Here is a 7,355-nt window from a genome sequence, read left to right as displayed (position 1 = left end):
GCAGCAGTGGATATTGTATATCCCACACATAACTATAAACCAGTGAACATACAGTAATGCATACAGAACTACAGTAAATACTCTATACATTAGTGCCGATCTTATAGAGCTGCTAATACAACCAGGCTCAGAGACCCCTAATTGTGCCATCCTCAGAGAACCCATAATACTGTTTGCCCCAGAGCCCCCCCCATATACTGCTCCATATGGCACCCCCATATACTGCTCCCAATGGTCCCCTCTTTCCTATACATACTACTAACATGCCCCCCATCCCACATATACTGCCACATATAATTCTCCCTAAATACTGCTCCCACTGGGCCCCATATATATAATATAGAGTTCTAATTCTCCTTTTATAGCCCCCCAATATACAGTAATTGTTTCCAACCCCTACCCTTTCTCTATTACCGCTAAGGACTTGATGACATCACTATGAAGGTCTTTTCAGGTCCTTTTAGTTAGATAAAGAGAGTTTAGGAGCCCTCTATGGCCTCTGAGCAGCCTCATTATCTTTGGCAAATAGCTGCAGAATCCAATAATGTGAGTGATGTGCCAGAGCTGTTCCAGGGCCCTGCTTGGAATCCTTTAGATGGTCACTGAGGTTGATGCCCCCTCAGGGACCAGGGACCAGAGAACCTGGCACCTGAGGCGAAATAAGGATGTCATGGCAGAAGCGGCCCTGCAGTTTTTTTTTTGTGTTTTTTTTTTTTTACTTTTACATTATTTTTAACTGTCTCACTAGGGAACTTAAAGGACAACTCCCACAAAATTATTATTTTTTTGCTTATTTAACACACATTACATATAACTTTGTAATGTGGTTAAATACCCGATCTGGCCCCCTTCCCCCACTTTCGGACCACCGACCCCCCCCCCCCCCCAGAAGTTAAAGAAATTATACATTACCTATTATGGTCGTCACTGTCCTCTTCTCCCGTGACGCCATCTTGTGACAACGACGTCAGAGCCAGGGGGCGGTCCGGGTCTTCTTCCTCCTTGGCGTCTTCATGGAAAGTGAATGGGATAGAAAAGGCTGCTGGTCCACATGCGCACCAGCAGCCTTTTAATTGGCTGGAGCGCATCATATGGCTTCTAGCTTGCTCAGAGGCGGACGGCGGTCGAATCGAGTGACGATCGTTACCAGAGGGATTGTGAGTATGATGTCTGTGTGTGTCTGTGTTTGTTTTTTTTTGGGGGGGGGGTGTCCAGTGGGAGTTGTCCTTTAACTGTAGCATCATCTGATTGCAGGTGTAATACACTGCAGTACAGATCCGTACTGCAATGTACTGTATTATGCCTGTCTGTCATTGGCTTCTGAAGTCAGGACATCAGAGGCCTTAGTGAGGCCTCCATTTGCCCTGGCTACTATTAAAGGGGTTGTCCGGCGAAAATCTTTTTATTTCAAATCAACTGGTGTCAGAAAGTTATATATATTTGTAATTTACTTCTATTAAAAAATCTTAAGTCTTCCCATACTTATTAGCTACTGAAGGTAATGCAGAAAATGTTGTTTCCCTTACGTCCCATTGGCATCACAACATATGGGGTAAATTCGCCCCTGCGAGCCCCTGGGACGAAGGAATATTTAATGAAAAAATAACAATTAAATTTTAATCCCCTCCTCCATGAGGTATAAATAGGCTCCACCTCCCCCTAGACCTCAGTCTTTTTTTTACTTCGTTGCTGTTAGCCCTAGGGGACTTTGTCCCTCCTCTGTTTTTATGCTTTGTTTACCTGTTGCATTCAGGTTTTCTCTCCAGGTAATGATTGCTGTGATGCCGCTGGAGCCGGTGTCCAGGTAGTATCCTGATATTTGCTTCTGCAGGTCTTAGCTTTAAGTTTTTCTTACCTAGTGCGTCTTGGAACGCACTCTGTGTGTCACCCGAGCCGCTGGCTTTTCTTCCAGTCGCGTTCGACTGTGGAACGCATCGGCGCTGCGCGCGTCTCAGCACTGCGGCATCTGCGTGATGTCAATTCCGGGGGCCGGCAGCGGCGCACGCTCTCTGCACGCCGGATTAGCTGTGTGTTCAAGGCAGAAGGTAAGCTTTGATACCTCTAGGTCTGGCTGTCTTCCTCTGGAAGGATTTTCTGTGGCTCATTTGGATCTAATAGAAATCATCTGAGTGCAAAGTGCTGTGATCTCTCTTCTATATGCTTAAAAGTAAGTGTTGCTGCCACCTAGTGTCTCTTTCCGGTATCACTCTAGCCAGGCTAGTGGTTTATATGTATTGTAATACATGATTGATGATATGATTATTTGCAGATGTCTGAAATGGAGACCAGTCTTGCTGCTGGCAAAAGACCTTCTAAGGAAGCACTTCATGTGCCGAGTGTGAGACTCCTCTACCTGATGGCTATGGATACCGTAGGAGGATAATTTTTTCCAGATAAGATTCATCCTTTCCTTCATAAAAATATTTATGAATGCCTATGTGTTTCAGTACGCTGTCCTCCATGCCGATCTAAACCTATGAGGAGCCTGATGTTCAAGATGTAGTTGTATGGGTCAAGGACTATGTGCAAAAGACTTTAGCGGCTAATGAGAATCGCGCCCGTGTCCTAAGATAAAGACCAAACTGAGTATTTCTCCCTATACTCCCAGCCTTTGAGTATATTACTTTATGGTTGTAGGATTATGGTCATTTTCAGTTTTACTGTGATTGATGAAGTTAACTCATCATCTTCTTCTGAAACCTTTTCTACTTCTGAAGATGAGAAAGAATTATTCAGGGGGTATTTCACAGCTGATAGAATTCATAAGCTCTGCTAAGCTGTGCAAGCTGAAATACACCCTGTGGAAATAATAATAATAATAATAATAAAAATATTTATTTGTATAGCGCCAACAGATTCTGCAGCGCTTATTTAAATATATAAATACATTACAGGTTATATATTAAATTATACAATGAATAAATTACAATAACAAATTAGTGACCTGCTCTCAAGAGCTTACAGGCTAGGATGACTGGGAGTAACTTAAGAGGCAACAAGTGCTTTATTTGTCAATGTTCCAGTCATTGTACATGGAGTCTCTAAGTGCCTATAGGCGGCTGGGCAAGCCAGTCACATTCCATTTTCTAAGGACAGTGTACCTAGCACCAAAGAAGTTATAGAGAGGGGATAGCAAAGGGAGACGAGATTACGAAATGTTATAAGCACGCCTGAAGAGATGGGTCTTCAGGGTGCGCTTGAAACTGGGGATGTTGGCAATAAGTCTGAGGTCTTTGGGTAAAGAGTTCCAGAGAACTGGTGCAGCACGAGAGAAGTCTTGGAGGCGGGAATGAGAAGTTCTGATTAAAGAAGAGGTTAGTGTAAGATCATTAGCAGAACGCAGAGCACGGGGAGGATGATAGGTGGAGATGAGGGAGGAGATGTATGGAGGGGCAGAGTTGTGGAGAGCTTTATGGGTGAGGGTGAGGAGTTTGAACTGTGTTCTATATTTAAGTGGTAACCAGTGCAGTGACTGGCACAGAAGGGAGACGTCGGTATAGCGGCTGGAGAGGAAGATTAGCCTGGCTGCTGCGTTCAGGATAGACTGGAGAGGGGAGAGCTTAGAGAAAGGAAGACCAATTAGTAGGGAGTTACAGTAGTCAAATCGGGAATGGATCAGGGCGACAGTAAGAGTCTGAGCGGTGTCAGTGGTGAGAAATGGACGGATTCTGGAGATGTTTTTGAGATGATGATGACAGGAGCGTGTAAGAGCTTGGATATAGGGAATGAAGGATAGGTCAGAGTCTAGCATGACCCCCAGATATCGAGCTTGATGCACAGGAGTTATGCTAGTACCACAGATTGAGAGGGAGATGTCGGGTTTAGGTTTGTTAGAGGGAGGAAATACAAGAAGTTCAGTTTTAGAGAGATTAAGTTTGAGGAACAGAGAGGTGTTAGAGAGAGCAGATAGGCAGTCACTTGTATTTTGCAGGAAGGCAGGGGAGATGTCGCGGGAGGAGGTATATAACTGGGTGTCATCAGCATAGAGATGGTATTGCAGGCCAAACCTGCTGATGGTCTGTCCGATGGGGGCTGTATAGAGGGAGAAGAGGAGGGGACCCAGGACTGACCACTGTAAGAGGTAAGGGAGAAGAAGCAGAGCCAGAGAAGGTCACACTGAAGGAGCGGTCAGAGAGGTAGGAAGAGCAATAGAAGAGGATAAGGACTCGTCCTCCTCAAAAAAGCCTAGGGCTTTTTCTGTGGGTAAGACTTCATTGTCTATGTTACAGGCGCAATGGAAAGAACCGGAAAAGGCTCCGGGTTTGAGCAAGAGGTTTAAGACCTTATATGTTCTCAAGGAAGAACAATGTAAGGACTGGATTGAGCCTCCAAAGGTGGACCCGGCCATAGCCAAACTGTCGAAACGTACTGTGCTGCCTGGGGAGGACGGATCCAATGTTAAGGATCTGATGGATAGAAGGGTGGAGGTAGCCCTCAAGAGATCATATACGGCAGCGGCAGCCCAAGGGGCAGTCTCCATTTCTTCTTTTGAGGTTTCTAGAAGCCTAAGAAGATGGCTGGCCAAGGTCCAGGAAAATTTGGAAGGTAGAGCTAGCAGGGACAAGGTCCTTCACTCCTTAAAAAAGGTCATTATGGCCATTGACTTCCTCTGCGATGCTGCATCTCAGGGAACCAGGTTAGCGTAAAAAAACTAGTATGCTCTCGACCGCTGCCAAAGGGTGCTATGGTTAAAACCCTGGGTTGGAGATGCTAACAGCAAAATTCAGCTCTGTAATATTGAGTTCCAGCCAGGTAGGCTGTTTGGCACTGAGCTAGATAAATTAATGGAGGAATTGTCTGACAAGGAGGGGAAGTCCCTACCATTGTCCTATAAAAGCCGTGATTCCTTTCGCAGAGCAAAATCTCCTCAGCGAGGCAAAGGGAGATACCAGTACAGAGGTCGAGGAAGAAAATATTCCAGAAGAGTTCCGGGAAGCAGCAGAATAAGGACACCAAGAAACCAGACTTCTGATGCCAGTCCAGTGGGGGGACGTCTGAGTTTGTTTCTCCCTGCCTGGGAAGAATTAAGAAAAGATCACTGGATGTTAAATATTACTCAAAATGGTTATGTCCTTCATTTATCATCTCTTCCTCCTCCAAGATTTCTTCTGTCAAGAAATCTTAAGCCAGAAAGACACTTAGTCCTAGAGACAGAAATTCTTCACCTCCTTTCCATTGAGGCTCTAGAGGATGTTCCTCTATCCGAGATCGGTCAGGGAGTTTACTCCCCAGTGTTTCTAGTGCTGAAGCCATCTGGAAAGTGAAGGCTTATTATAGATTTGCGATATCTCAACAGGTGCATCGTAAAGAAGACGTTCCACATGGAGAACATAAGATCGGTAAAATCTATCCTCCAGGAGGGAGATTTTATGGTCACCATAGATCTACAGGATGCATATCTTCATGTACCGATTCTGAAGGCTCACAGAAGATTTTTAAGAATCGCCATCCAAATCCAGGGGAAGGTAAGACACTTACAATTCAAAGTCCTTCCATCCGGAATACCTCTGCACCCTTTGTTTTCACAAAGGTAGTGTCACCATGATGGTTCGCTTCTGTTTACAGGGGATAAAGTTATCCCTTACCCTGACGATTGGTTGATTATGACTCAGACTCAGGATCTTCTGAGAGTTCAGTTGAACTATGTCCAGGACATACTTCAACAATTAGGTTGGATTATCAACATAGAGAAATCAGACTTAATTCCTAATTCCTCCTCGTCAGGTATCCATAAGAACATTAATGCGCTTTCTAGGGCTTCTTGCCTCAGCTGCGGACGCGGTGCCATGGGCGTTATAACACATGAGATTTCTTCAGAGAGAAGCACTAACAGTATGGAACCAAGGACTGAAGGACTTGGATGCGATGCATGTTCTATCGACTCAAACAAGACATTCTCTAATGTGGTGGAGACAAGTCAAACATGGAGTTTTAATTTCAGAACCACACTGGATAACCATCACGACAGATGCTTCAGGAACAGGTTGGGGAGCTCATCTGACAGTCATCACGACTGCAGGATCTTGGAGTCAATAGAAATCCGCTCTGCCCTCCAACGTGAGGGAGCTCAGAGCGATTTACCTAGCTCTTCTTCATTTTTCTCCTCTTATTTTACAGAGAGCAGTCAGAATCCGGATGAACGACATGGCCTGCGTGGCGTACCTAAACAGGGAGGTACCAGATCCCCTTCTCTCCTCAGGGAAGTAGAGAAGATATTCTGTTGGGCAGAAACCAGAATAACCAGACTCTCTGCCATTCATATCAGGGGTGTCGACAATACATTGGCAGATTCGAGGCCTGACATTACCGGGGGAATGGTCTCTCTCAAGGAGAGTAATCATTCAGTTAACCCAGAGGTGGGGGCTTGCTCAGAGAGACCTCATGGCATCAGCAAGCAATGCCAAACTGAGGAATTTCTGCTCCCTTTACAGGGCAGACAATCCCACGGTAGTGGACTCAATGACAGTACCATGGACATACCAGCTGGCGTATATCTTTCCTCCCATAGCCATGATTCCAAGAGTTTGATGAAGATCAGTTGTCAGTAATAATAATAACTCCCTTCTGGCCGAAGGGGTCATGGTTCACCCTGCCCATGAATATGAGCAGAGGGGAATTTTGGAGGTTACCTCTGCACACGGATCTAATATTCCAGGGTCAACATCTGTGCAGGAATCTTTCCAGCCTCAGCTTGACAGCTTGGAGACTGAGAGGACCGTATTAGACTCCAGTTTTTCTGAGAAGGTATAGTATACCCTTTCTCACGCTCGTAGTAGCACTACAAATAAATCTTATGCACGTATTTGGAAGATTTTTCAAGATTGGTGTGCAAGCAGGAGTATTGATGGACTTAAACCTTCTACTCCACAGTCATTGGAGTTTTTACAGGAAGGCTTCTATAAAGGATTAAAACCTAGTTCCATCAAGGTGCAGATAGCAGCCCTCTCTGCACACCTAAACTCACCTTTTTTTCAGATCTTGGAGGTAAAGAATTTTGTTAAGGCTAGACTAGGCCTAACCTGGTAAATCAGGTAGACCCATGGGACTTATCCTTTGTGTTGAGACGCCTGTGTCTTCCTCCCTTTAAGCCTTGGGAGGAAGTAGACTTCAAGTTAACATTGAAAGTTTCTCTTTTACTAGCCATTACCTCTGCTAAGAGAGTTGGAGAACTTCAAGCCCTTGGCTCCGCACCTCCATACGTGATTTTTTTCCCAAGACAAGGTTATCCTTAGGTTCCTTCCAGGATTCCTGCCTATGGTGGCTTCATTTGCCAACATCAACCAGCCTATAGTATTGCCTGTATTTTCTCCTACTGGATCATCTGAAGAAGACTTGGATCTTTCTTTATTGGACGT

The sequence above is a fragment of the Dendropsophus ebraccatus genome, chromosome 8 (assembly GCF_027789765.1).
Source record: "Dendropsophus ebraccatus isolate aDenEbr1 chromosome 8, aDenEbr1.pat, whole genome shotgun sequence".
Classification (NCBI taxonomy): Eukaryota; Metazoa; Chordata; class Amphibia; order Anura; family Hylidae; genus Dendropsophus; species Dendropsophus ebraccatus.
The sequence above is the reverse complement of the archived record's forward strand: the minus strand, read 5'-3'. Positions refer to the sequence as shown.